Source organism: Hemitrygon akajei, chromosome 8, assembly GCF_048418815.1.
Source record: "Hemitrygon akajei chromosome 8, sHemAka1.3, whole genome shotgun sequence".
Lineage (NCBI taxonomy): Eukaryota > Metazoa > Chordata > Chondrichthyes > Myliobatiformes > Dasyatidae > Hemitrygon > Hemitrygon akajei.
The window spans coordinates 142,423,889-142,436,085 of NC_133131.1; the positions used below are offsets into that span (position 1 = coordinate 142,423,889).

Below are 12,197 nucleotides of genomic sequence, written 5' to 3' on the forward strand. Positions count from 1 at the left end.
TATGGGATCATAAATTAAGTTCCAACATATGAATTTTTCATACTTGTCTAATCTACCTTTGTACTATTTTTCAACATTTCCCCCATATCCCTCAATTCCTTTAATAATGAGAGATGTATCCCTTTGTTTTGAGAACAAGGTTGTTCTATGACCAGGATACAGAATTCCAAAGAATCACCAAATGAAGAAATTTCACCTCATTTCAGCCTTAAGACTTTTCTTGTTCCTAAAGCCTGCTTCCTGGTGCAAGGTTCCTCAGTCAGGAAACAATACTATTTCTCAAAAGTTTAGAATCAGCTAAATCAATAAAATAGACCATGAATAATTTCTTTCCTCCTCGACCTTTCATTCCTCAAAGCACCTCTCTGATCATAACTCAACCTCAGAATGATCCATTGACTCCCATTCTTAACAGTTTTCAATTCTCTTAAATATATTCCTCCCAACTCTATGTGCTTTAACCTCGTTAACCAACCTCCTGTGTTCAACTTATTGAAAATATTTCTGAAATCCAAATACACATCTACTGGCTCCTTCTTATCACTTCTGACTGTCATATCCTAAAAAATTAATGCCAATTCTACTCAATCCTATTACTCTTTTCAAGGTGTCTTATTAACACATTCTTTATCATAAATCCCAGCATTCCCCCCACCATAGATTTCTTTCCTTCCTTAAATAGTGGGGCCACCTTTGCTATCACCAATCCACAATCTAAGAAACTGATAAAATATGATCACCAGACCATCAATCTTTAAAGGGCCATCCTTCAAATTTTTTAAGACATTAATCACCAGGTTCCCGGGATTCTCAGCTTTCAAGCTCAACAACCTCAGTAACATAGCTTTTTGAGAAAATTGTTTGAATTAATGTAAATACTGTGCATTAAAAAGCTGAGGAAACGTAAACAAAGTCACCTTGAATTTGCTGTTAAGATTACAGTCATGCAGATGACATCATTCTAAACTAAGTAAAAGAGTAGCACTTCGAGTCATTAGAATTTCAGTTGTATTTTATGCATCATTTAATAACTCATTAAAATGCAGAGAATTGTGATTGGTTTTCTACCCACCCACAGAAAGCACAAGATGTTTGTTCTTCATTCAAGTAGGATCTTGTAGCACTATCCCTCCATGTACTGCAATTCGCTTATCACCGAAACAGGTCTATGGCAAATATTTCTCTGGCCCTACACTCATTTCTGGAGCATCTGGACAATAAAGACACTTATGTTAACTTGTTTTTATTACTGACTACAACTCCACCTTCAATACTATTATTCCAAACTTGTAAACCTGACCAACAGACTACAATCAGTAGAGATAGAAAGCAACACTTCTGCTCAATTACCTTCAGCACTGGTGCCCAAAACATTGTCCTCAGCCCCCTCTAATTCCTGTACACTCACAACTGTGTGGCTAGATTCTGCTTTAGCTCCATCTACAAGTTTGCAAGTGACACTACCACAGTGTCCCATATCTAAAATAGCAATGCAAGAGTACAGGAAGGAGATGGAGAGTCAAGTGACATTGGAGTCATGACAACCATCTCTTTCTCAATGCCAGCAAAACAAAAGAACTGGTCATTGACTTCAGAAAGGGGTGGCACACATACTCCTGTTTACATCAATAGTGCTGAAGTCAGAGTTAAGAGCTTCAGACTCCAAGGAATAAATATCATCAAATAGCCTATCCTGCTCCAACCATGCTGACAATGCAGCCAAGAAAGCTCACCAGCACCTCTTACTTCATCAGGTGATTAAAGAAATTTGGCATATTCCCTTTGACACTCAGCAATTTTTAAATCTGTGAATCATAGAAAGCGTCCTATCCAGATGCATCACGGCCAGATTTGCCAACTGCTTTGGCTATGGCCACAAAAAGTTGCAGGGAGATGTGGACAGGTCAGTCAGTATTTCCTCCTCTCTCTCCATGGCCTCTACCTACACTTCTGGATTCTTAATAAAGCAGCCAGTATCCAGGAGCCCACCCTCCCACTGACAATCTCTCCAACCCCTGTACTTAGGCAGAAAATACAAAGCCTAAAAGCACGCACCAGCAAGCTCAAGGACAGAGACTATCCCACTATTCTAATTCTAATGAATGGTTCCTTATATGATTAAGATGGACTCTAACGTCACAATCTATCTTGTTATGGTTCTGCATCTGTTTACTGGTGCTGCACTTTTTCTGTATTGTAACTCTTTATTCTGTACTCGTATTGTTTTATCTTGTGTGACCTCAATGCACTGTTGTAATGAATTGATCTGTATAGACGGCATGCAAATTTCTCCCACTCCGAATCCGTACATAAACTGATTGATATCAACAAATCTTCTAACCTAATTATTGCCAAATCAGTGTACATATAACAAGCTAACCTGCATGAGCTGTTAGTTTCGTTATAATTGTATTCTTAAGTGGCCCACTACCGAAACACTCATTAATGCCTGTTACCACTAGACTTGTGAATTTCTGGTCATTATTCTAACTCCCAGTTAAGCAATACATTAAATTTTAAATCTTATTCCTCAAGACCCATCTGTCCACACAGCCTCACCAGTTTCTGGTAATCTTCCCAGCCCCGAGATCAATGTACTTCTGTTCAAACTTCCAGACCATACTTGATTGAACTGCTTCATCAACTGCCGACTTGCTTTCAGTTACCAAAGCTCTAATTTGCAGCCTCAAGATGAAGATATGTCACCCAAATGTCAATGCATCTATAACAATGACTTTTTGATAATCTGTTTTCAAGTGTCATAGCCATAGAACATTGCAGCACAGAAACAGGCCTGTGGTACATCTAGTCCATGCCAGAAGTGTCTTCAAGGTTTCAAGGCAGAGGGTAGCAACGGAAGGATTTTTAAAATTCCAAGCCTGCGACTAGGGGTGTACAAGGACCTTTGCAGTCTGCGATACAGTTTAACGATTCAGATACAGTGGAGGTATGATTAACAAGTTTGTGGACGACATGAAAATTAATAGTATGCATAGCTGCATTAGCAGCAGTTATGGATCAGATAGAAAGTAGAAAATAGGCCTGAGCGCTGCAAGATAGAAATTATTGCTGAAAAATGTGACATGTTGCACTTTGTGAAGTCAAGTAGTAGGTAGGACATGTACTGTAAATGGTAAGGCATTGAGGAACACTGAAGAGAGAGACACAAGATCCCAAGTCCACAAGTCGCTGAAAGTGGCAATGGGTGGAAAATGGTAAGGTAGTACTTGGCATGCTTGCTTTCATAGGCACAAGATACAAGGGTTGGGACAATACGTTGTAACATTATACAGCATTGGTTAGGCTGCACTTAGAATACTGTATGCAGTTCTGGTTGTCACACAAGGAATTACGTGTTAGTACTGGACAGGTTAGGATTTACTAAAATATTGCCTAGATTGGAAGAACAATAATGGAGGAGAGACTGATGGGCTGGGCTTGACTTTCATGGAATGAAAATGACTGAGGGCAGATGCAGTTGTACAAAACTACAGTATTAGAGGCATGAACTTTTTCCCATGGTAGGGGCACAGCTTTAAGGAGAGGGGAAAGAGTTCTAAAGGGAACGTAAGGGATAAGTTCTTGGCTGAAATCAGGAATGCACCATCAGCAGTGATGGAAGAATTGGGTAATTAGTACATTTAAGCATTTAAAAAAGATAACTAGGCAAAGCATAAAAGAATACAAGCCTATTGCCATGGTGGCAATAGTAGGGTAGCAGTTAGCTGAACACTATTACAGCTTGGGGAGTTCAGAGTTCAATTTCAGCACCATTCTGTAAGGAATCTGCATGTCCTCCCTGTGGAATGCATGGGTTTTCTTTGGGTGCTCCAGTTTGTTCCCGCATTCCAAAAACGTACCAGGTAGGTTAATTAGTCATTGTAAATTGCTCTGTGATTAGGTTAGTGTTAATTGGAATTGTGGGGTTGCTGGGTACTGTGTGGCTTGAAGGGTCAAAAGGGCCTACTTTGCACTATATCAATCAATAATTAATTTTAAAACAAGTAACTATAATGGGGAAAAATGGGAAGATGGGTAAAAAGGTTAGTATAGACATGGTGAGCTGAAGGACCCGAGAGCCTTTGACTGGTTGAAGAGATTACTGCTTCAATTACTCAAACACTTATGCTAACATTTTATGTACAAAAAGGGGGGAAATACCTCCTTTTTGAAAAAGCTTAGATCCTAATATGAACCATGGCTAGTTATTAATTAATAAACCTGGCTGTTTTAAAGATGCAGCTTCTTGAATTGAATAATATTCTATATCACACCATTCTTACAAAATGTATCATCCTATTTACTGTATGCACATTCAGATTTTAACAGGAATATTCCCAAACAGAATCATGAACCTCAGTCTTGGCACTAGTATCACACTGCATTTCTTTTCTAGCACAGTCATGGTTAGTTAGTCAAGACCAGTTGGATTGATCTCAATTGTGGGTCTGGTGAGTACCGTGCACAATGTGCACAGATGGAAGTAGGAATCTTTTTTTGTACATGCATTTCATCTGTGGTTGGGGAAAAAAGCTTTGGAAATTTTTCTTTGAATGAACTGATTCTGTCAAAGGCAGTATACTGGCACTTTTTAGTAGAAAAATGATTGAGTACATTATTTAGGAGTATAAAAAATGATCAATAAAACTTTCAGATTAAAAATACCCACTGAAGTATCAATAAATGTTCTCTAATAGCAGTAAAGCGCTCAACTCTTCAGACAGCATAAATGAAGCCACTAGTGCAGCGGTTTAGAGGGATAGGAGCCAAATGCAGGCAAATGGAATTGGTTTACTTGTTGCTGCAAGTACACTTTTCATTGCACCTGTGCATACTTGTACTTGTGCAGATGACAATAAAAATTTGTCAGGTACCAAAGTCAGCATGGAAAGGCCCTCTCCATGCTGTATTATTTTGACTAACAGTGCTCAATCCAAACCATTACCTAGTCCGTTCACCACAGAAGTGGGTCTGAATGTGCCGAACTTATTCCTGACACATGCAGACTAATATATATGAAACTTTTAAACTATTGAAATTTCCAGTTCTCACTTTGCTCAAGAACATTATTAATGGACACCTTAATGACATATTCAAGGTTTTTCTTAATATGTTTGAATCTAGAAATGTTCAGCAATGTGTACAAAATGCTCAAATGATTACCAAAGTGATGTCATGTTATCATGGTGTAGGTTTATGCATGGATGGATAACAGCTGCCAAATAGCAAGAAACACAAATGATTCACCTCTAAACTAATATTGTTGATGGGTTCTCAATGTGATCGCAAGGTCAGTTTCAACCCTGCAAGGAATGGTTGTCAGGTAGAATTTAGCTCACATTTTTCTTTGATTTCACAGAAACCAGAGCAAATGCAACAAACATGAGTTTTTTGCTGCAGCTTTAGGGCTGATGTACAATTATCTCTTTAGTGCTGACTGCATTCTGGAGAACAGGTATAAACCACAGGCTTTCAATTCCAGTGCAGTGTCAAATTCCATGCAAAAAAAACCCCCACAGGATTTCTCCCTTCAATTCCTTAATATTTAGTAGACACACTGAAGTGTTGAGAATAAGACTTTTGCCATTCCAAAAATTTGCAATGAACTCTTGTTAACCACAGAAAATCTACATCTGAAAATAGAACAAACAGCTCACCAAAATCAGTATTTATCAAATAATCATGTGGGAAACTAACTATTTTTGATTCTGTAAATTTCTAGTATTGAAATTTTGCTACCTTCTGTTTATTGGAATTCTGACTAATGGTTTGAAATTGCCACAAAACTGTTCATATCTGTCTACCTCAACTCTAAATACTGGTTTTAAATACTACTTAAAAACAAAAGGTTTAAGATAATACAGTATTATTTGTGGAGACAACGTCTAAGTAGAGTTTTGGATGCAGTCTGTGTTTAAGCGGTGTTCGCCTCTGAAACAATAGACAGTAGGTGTAGGCCATTCGGCCCTTCTAGCCAGCACCGCCATTCACTGTGATCACTGTATCACTGTGATACACAATCAGTACCCCGTTCCTGCCCTCTCCCCATATCCCTTGACCCTGCTATCTATAAGAGCTCTATCTAACTCTCTCTTGAATGCATCCAGAGACTTGGCCTCCACTGCCTTCTGGGGCAGAGCATTCCACATATCCACCACTCTCTGGGTGAAAAAGTTTTTCCGCATCTCTGTTCTAAATGGCTATCCCCTAATTCTTAAACTGTGGCCTCTAGTTCTGGACTCACCTATCAGCGGGAACATGCTTCCTAACTCCAGCGTGTCCAATCCCTTAATAATCTTATATGTTTCAATCAGATCCCCTCTCATCCTTCTAAATTCCAGTGTATACAAGCCCAGTCGCTCCAATCTTTCAACATATGACAGTCCCGCCATTCCAGGAATTAACCTTGTGAACTACGCTGCACTCCCTCAATAGCAAGAATGTCCTTCCTCAAATTTGGAGACCAAAACTGCACACAATACTCCAGCTGTGGTCTCACCAGGTCACTGTACAGCTGCAGAAGGACCTCTTTACTCCTATACTCAATTCCTCTTGTTATAAAGGCCAGCATGCCATTAGCTTTCTTCACTGCCTGCTGTACCTGCATGCTTGCTTTCATTGACTGATGTATAAGAACACCTAGATCTCGTTGTACTTCCCCTTTTCCTAACTTGACTCCATTTAGATAGTAATCTGCTTTCCTGTTCTTGCCACCAAAGTGGATAACCTCACATTTATCCACATTAAACTGCATCTGCCATACATTTACCCAACCTGTCCAAGTCATTCTCATAACATCCTCCTGACATTTCACACTGCCATCCAGCTTTGTGTCATCGGCAAATTTGCTAATGTTACTTTTAATCCCTTCATCTAAATCATTAATGTATATCATAAACAGCTGCGGTCCCAGTACCGAACCTTGCGGTACCCCACTGGTCACAGCCTGCCATTCCGTAAGGGACCCCTTAATCACTACTCTTTGTTTCCTGTCAGCCAGCCAATTTTCAATCCATGTCAGCAGTACTCTGCCCCCAATACCATGTGCCCTAATTTTGCCCACTAATCTCCTATGTGGGACTTTATCAAAAGCTTTCTGGAAGTCCAGGTACACTACATCCACTGGCTCTCCCTTGTCCATTTTCATAGTTACATCCTCAAAAAACTCCAGAAGATTAGTCAAGCATGATTTTCCCTTCATAAATCCATGCTGACTCGGACTGATCCTTCTACTGCTATCCAAATGTGTCGTAATTTCCTCTTTTATAACTGACTCCAGCATCTTTCCCAACACTGACGTCAGGATATAATTTCCTGTTTTCTCTCTCCCTCCTTTCTTGAAAAGTGGGACAACATTAGCCATCCTCCAATCAGTAGGAACTATTCCTGAATCTATAGAACATTGGAAAATGATTACCAATCCGTCCACGATTTCTAGAGCCACCTCTTTTAAGTACCCTGGGATGCAGACCATCAGGTCCCGGGGACTTATCAGCCTTCAGACTCAACAGTCTATCCAACACCGTTTCTTGCTTAATATAAATTTCCTTCAGTTCATCCTTTACCCTAGTTCCTTTGGCTACTATTACATCTGGGAGATTGTTTGTGTCTTCCCTAGTGAAGTCAGATCTAAAGTACCTGTTCAACTCATCTGCCATTTCCTTGTTCCCCATAATAAATTCACCCGTTTCTGTCTTCAACGGCCCAATTTTGGTCTTAACTACTTTTTTTGTTATTCACATACCTAAAGAAGCTTTTACTATCCTCCTCCTCAAACATATTGTCTGAGCATGTTTCAAAACATTTACAGATCTAATATCCTTTCACTTTTAGAGAAAACAAGAGAAATTAAGGTGATTATCAAATTCTGAACTCAAGTACTTCATTAGTAGTTTTAGATGTTCTGAAGGGATAACTAAAAAATTTTAGCCACCTGTTTTTAAATCGGTTATTATTCCTTGATAAAAGGAAATGAATAAACAAATCACTTAGAAATGGCTAGAGAAAGGGAGACAACAGCAAGAGACAGGGACATAAAAATAGTAAAGAAACAGAGTAAGCACAGGAAGTGATACAAGGAAACTAAAGGTATATCTGGTGATGCACATTCTGGATTTAATAGTTACTCTAAACTATGACAGTATTCATAGACAGATCCAGTGGACATAATCAGAAGTGTCATGTTATGTTGGAATACATAAAAATTTAAAACAATACAAGTAATATGAGGAAAGGCTACACATTCCCTCACAACAAACCATTTCTGCTTTATCATTATCACGGCTAATCTGATCTTGACAGCTCCGCTTTCCTGTTGGTTCCTTATACTCTTTAGATTCTCTTATGACCAAAAAAGCCTATTTTGCTCCTAATGGATTTATTACTGGCATGGGCATTTAGATACAGTGAAGTCTTTTGTCTTGCATGCTACCCAGAACAACATGTACCACAATTCAGCCTCCACTGTTCTGTAGTGAAGATTTCTAAACACCCAAGACCATCAAAAGAATTCAACACCTCTCTCAAATTCAAATCTGGAAAGAAATGAGTAGAAACAGAAAGACCATACAACTAAAATTGTTGTAAAAACCCACCCGCTCCAAGATCCAAGACAACCTGCACCTGCTGTATATGCACACCAAACATGCAGCAAACCACTCAGTCCAAAGGGAATTACAGCTCTCCAAATCATCACTCACATTTCATGATTGAAAAATATGTCTCCTCACACTGAGGTCACTAACTTACTGCAGGACCAGTACCATAATACTGCAGCACCCAGTCACACTTTTTTTTGTACTGTCTTTTTTATCCTGTACACTCACTGATATTAGGTAAATATCATTAAGTATATCCATCAGCTACAATATCTTTAACCATTAACTCAAACAACAATATTGGGCAAGTCAATTGTTATTATCACCTTATTAACACATGATTATGCATCATTAAGCTCTTATCCGCTCTAACTCTAAGTGATATCAATTACTGAGCAAGAGTGTTTTCCTGACCAACCAATTAAGATAATATATGGAAAGCAGTTGCAGCAACTAAATCCTGTTGTATACATTTAAAGCTAAGCAACAGAATAAATAACATTGACCACAGTGGTGTATGCTTTTATCATTGACTGATGATTTATTTAGGAAAAAAAATCTTGAATTTTGACTCAGCAGAATGTTAAGTTTGCTTTAAGAAACTAGATATTTTTTTTAAAAAAGCAAGAATAGTCAAAGGTTTATATTTAAAAGTCAATGCTTATTCACAATAAAAAAAGGTTTTATTTTAACTTTGATCTCTACTTTTATTGTATCTTGAACTTTAATAGGATGGCATTACTTATCATTCTTTACTGGAAGATAGTTATGAAGGATCTCTACCCTTGCATTTTATCAGGAAAGAGTACACACACCCTTAATGAATAGATTAGGATCAGAGCATACCAACTAGCTAAAGTACACAAGATTATTAGGAGGGCAGGGGAAATGAAAATAAAAAGCAATTTTGGGGTGCAGTGGAGTTAATAAAATAGTAAGCAAAATGCAGTTTGAGGTGAGAATCGGAAAGTGGTATAAACACAATGGTAATAGCACAAGCATTGGAGAAAAATCTAATGTGGTGGAAGAAAGCAACAAGATAAAGGTGATAGAAATTAATGGGAGAAAAACATGGTTAATGAACAGTTGATATTCAGCACATTAAATGAAAAGAATAGGACACCTTAGCATCAAGAGATTGAAAGTAAAAAACAGATGCTAAAATTTAAAACAAAAACAAATGATAAAAAAATAATCAAGTCTGTCCACATCTGTGGAAAGAGAAACAGAATCAGAGTTTCGGGTTGGAGATCTTTCTCCAAACACAGAAGATTCAACTCATTATGCTTTTGATAAGTTATTGAGAAAAAAGGGTTGCCAATAATGCAAGTTACCCAAAGAGCAAGTTTGATAATATCTTCAGTTAATAAATAAGTGCAAATAAAAAAAATCCTTCCCCTTAATTTTTGTAAAAATAGTAAAATGTGAAAAAGTATTGCATACTTTCCCACCACACATGATGAATAGTCTTGTTGGGCTTCCACCTGGTAACTGTTACGATCACAGACTGCCATCTTCATCAGGGATGATGCATGCGTAAGTCTAGTCTGGTGGTTTTTATACTGCCATTGTCCGTCCCTTCTGATTAGTTAGTTCTCATCCAACATGAATTTCGCTGCCTCACCTTGTTTACAATCGAATCCCAGTTCTTACTTACAGTGAGACTTTCATCTTCGTTAAAATTAATCTCCTCTAGTTTTATTTCAATGGCTTCACCAGGCAATCCCAAAAGCCACTGGTGTGGCACAATAGTTTTGTGCCTAAGCCAAACCTATGGCCACTGCGAATGCAATGTTCTGCTGCCGCCTACTTCTCTGGGTAACCCCAACGGATACACCTCCTGTGCTACTTGATGTGGGTTTCGACATACACTGCTCCGCATTCACAGGGAATTCTGTCGATGGGATGCCCAGGCATCATCTCTGATGAAGATGGTAGAGTTTGTCATCGAAATGTTGGTTAAAATCAATACCTGTACCTGGCTAGAAGCCTAAGAAGAATTGATTCTAAAGTGTTCTGATAATGGGCATTTATCAATGTTTTTCAATTTTCAGGTCCCTCCTCAATCTATCTGCTCCGAGAAGAATATGTTTCTCCAGTCACCACTTGACTGAGATGTAATTCTATGCAAACCTCTTTCTACCATCAAGTGGCACTCACATCACCAAATTCTGGCTTTACTACAACTTCCTGGTATTTTCACTGTATGTCTATCTATAAAGTGTAGAATGCATATTTGTGTGCTGGGGAGAGTAGGATGGGATCTGATTGGATGGTAGCACTTTAGTTCTGGGGAAAGGCAGAAGCATAAAATTATGAGAGGCTTAGCTAGGATGGAAAGTCAAAATCTTTTAACCCGAGTAGAGATATCAAAAACAAAATGGCACAGTTTTAAGGTCACAGGTAGGAGATTTAAAGGGGACATTATGGGCAAGTTTTTGTTTTAAACAGTGGTTGATATCTGAAGCATGCTGCCAGAGATGGTGGTGGATTCAGATTCAATGGTTGTATTTAAGAAGTACTTAGATAAACATGGTCATAATGCAGACAGCAAAAAGTTGACATGGATGTGGAGGACCGAAGGGTTCAATTCTAGGCTATACGCACCTGACTACGAGATCTCATATTCCTGCAAGTCCTTCAAAACCACAACTATATTACCACTCATTTGCCCCCCCCAAAGCATTTAGCTCATTTCATGGAGTCAGGGGAGACAGATACTGGAATCTGGATTAATAAAGATATGCTGGAGGAACTCCGTGGATTGAGCAGCACCCGTAGAAAGAAATGCTGACCTGAAACAATGACAATTCCTTTCCTCTCACAGATGATAGTCAACCCAGAGATTCTCCAGCAGATTGCTGTGTCAGTTCATTTCACGTCTTCTAGATGTTTGCCATTTCATTTTATTTATATCTGCCTGATTATAATTTTCATCATTGGGAGATATAACTGCATACTGCTCTCCAGACTGAAGAGCATCCATTCACTACTATCCTCTATTTCTCAACCACTTCGGAGCTCATGTTGCTAATATCATTTCAATATCATAGATTTCAAAATTTTAAGGACTTTACATTCCTTTTTAAAGGTTGGTAAACACAGAACAGTACAGCACAGGAGAAGGCCCTTTTTGGCCCACGATACCCGCGTTGAGAACGAGGCAAATTTAAACTAATCCCAACTGTTCACACATGGTCTTTATTGCCCTATCCTCCGCCTAAGTGCTTCTTAAACACTTCTGTACCTGCTTCCATTACTTCTCCCGGCAGTACATTCCAGGCACGTACCACATTGTACTTGGCTTGTAAAACTCCTTTAAATCTTTTCTTTTTTTGAGTTCTCTATTCCACATTAAATCATAACACCATAAGATATAAAAACAGTATTAGGTCATTTGGCCCATTGAGTCTGCTCCGCCATTTCATCATGGTTAATCCATTTTTCTGACCAGGCCCAATTTCCTGCCTTCTCCCCGTAGCCCTTCATGCCCTGACCAATCGAGAATCTCTCAACCTCTGCCTTGGCCTCCACAGCTGCCTGTGGCAGAGATTTCCACAGATTCACCACTCTCTGGTTAAAGAAATTCCTCATCTCTGT

General features: G+C 38.7%; 1 protein-coding gene across 2 annotated transcripts in view; it reads right to left on the reverse strand.

Moving 5' to 3' along the window:
- LOC140732319 (enhancer of polycomb homolog 1-like) overlaps nt 1–12,197 on the reverse strand; it is a 193,818-nt gene that overhangs the window by 11,783 nt on the left and 169,838 nt on the right. The window lies entirely within an intron of this gene.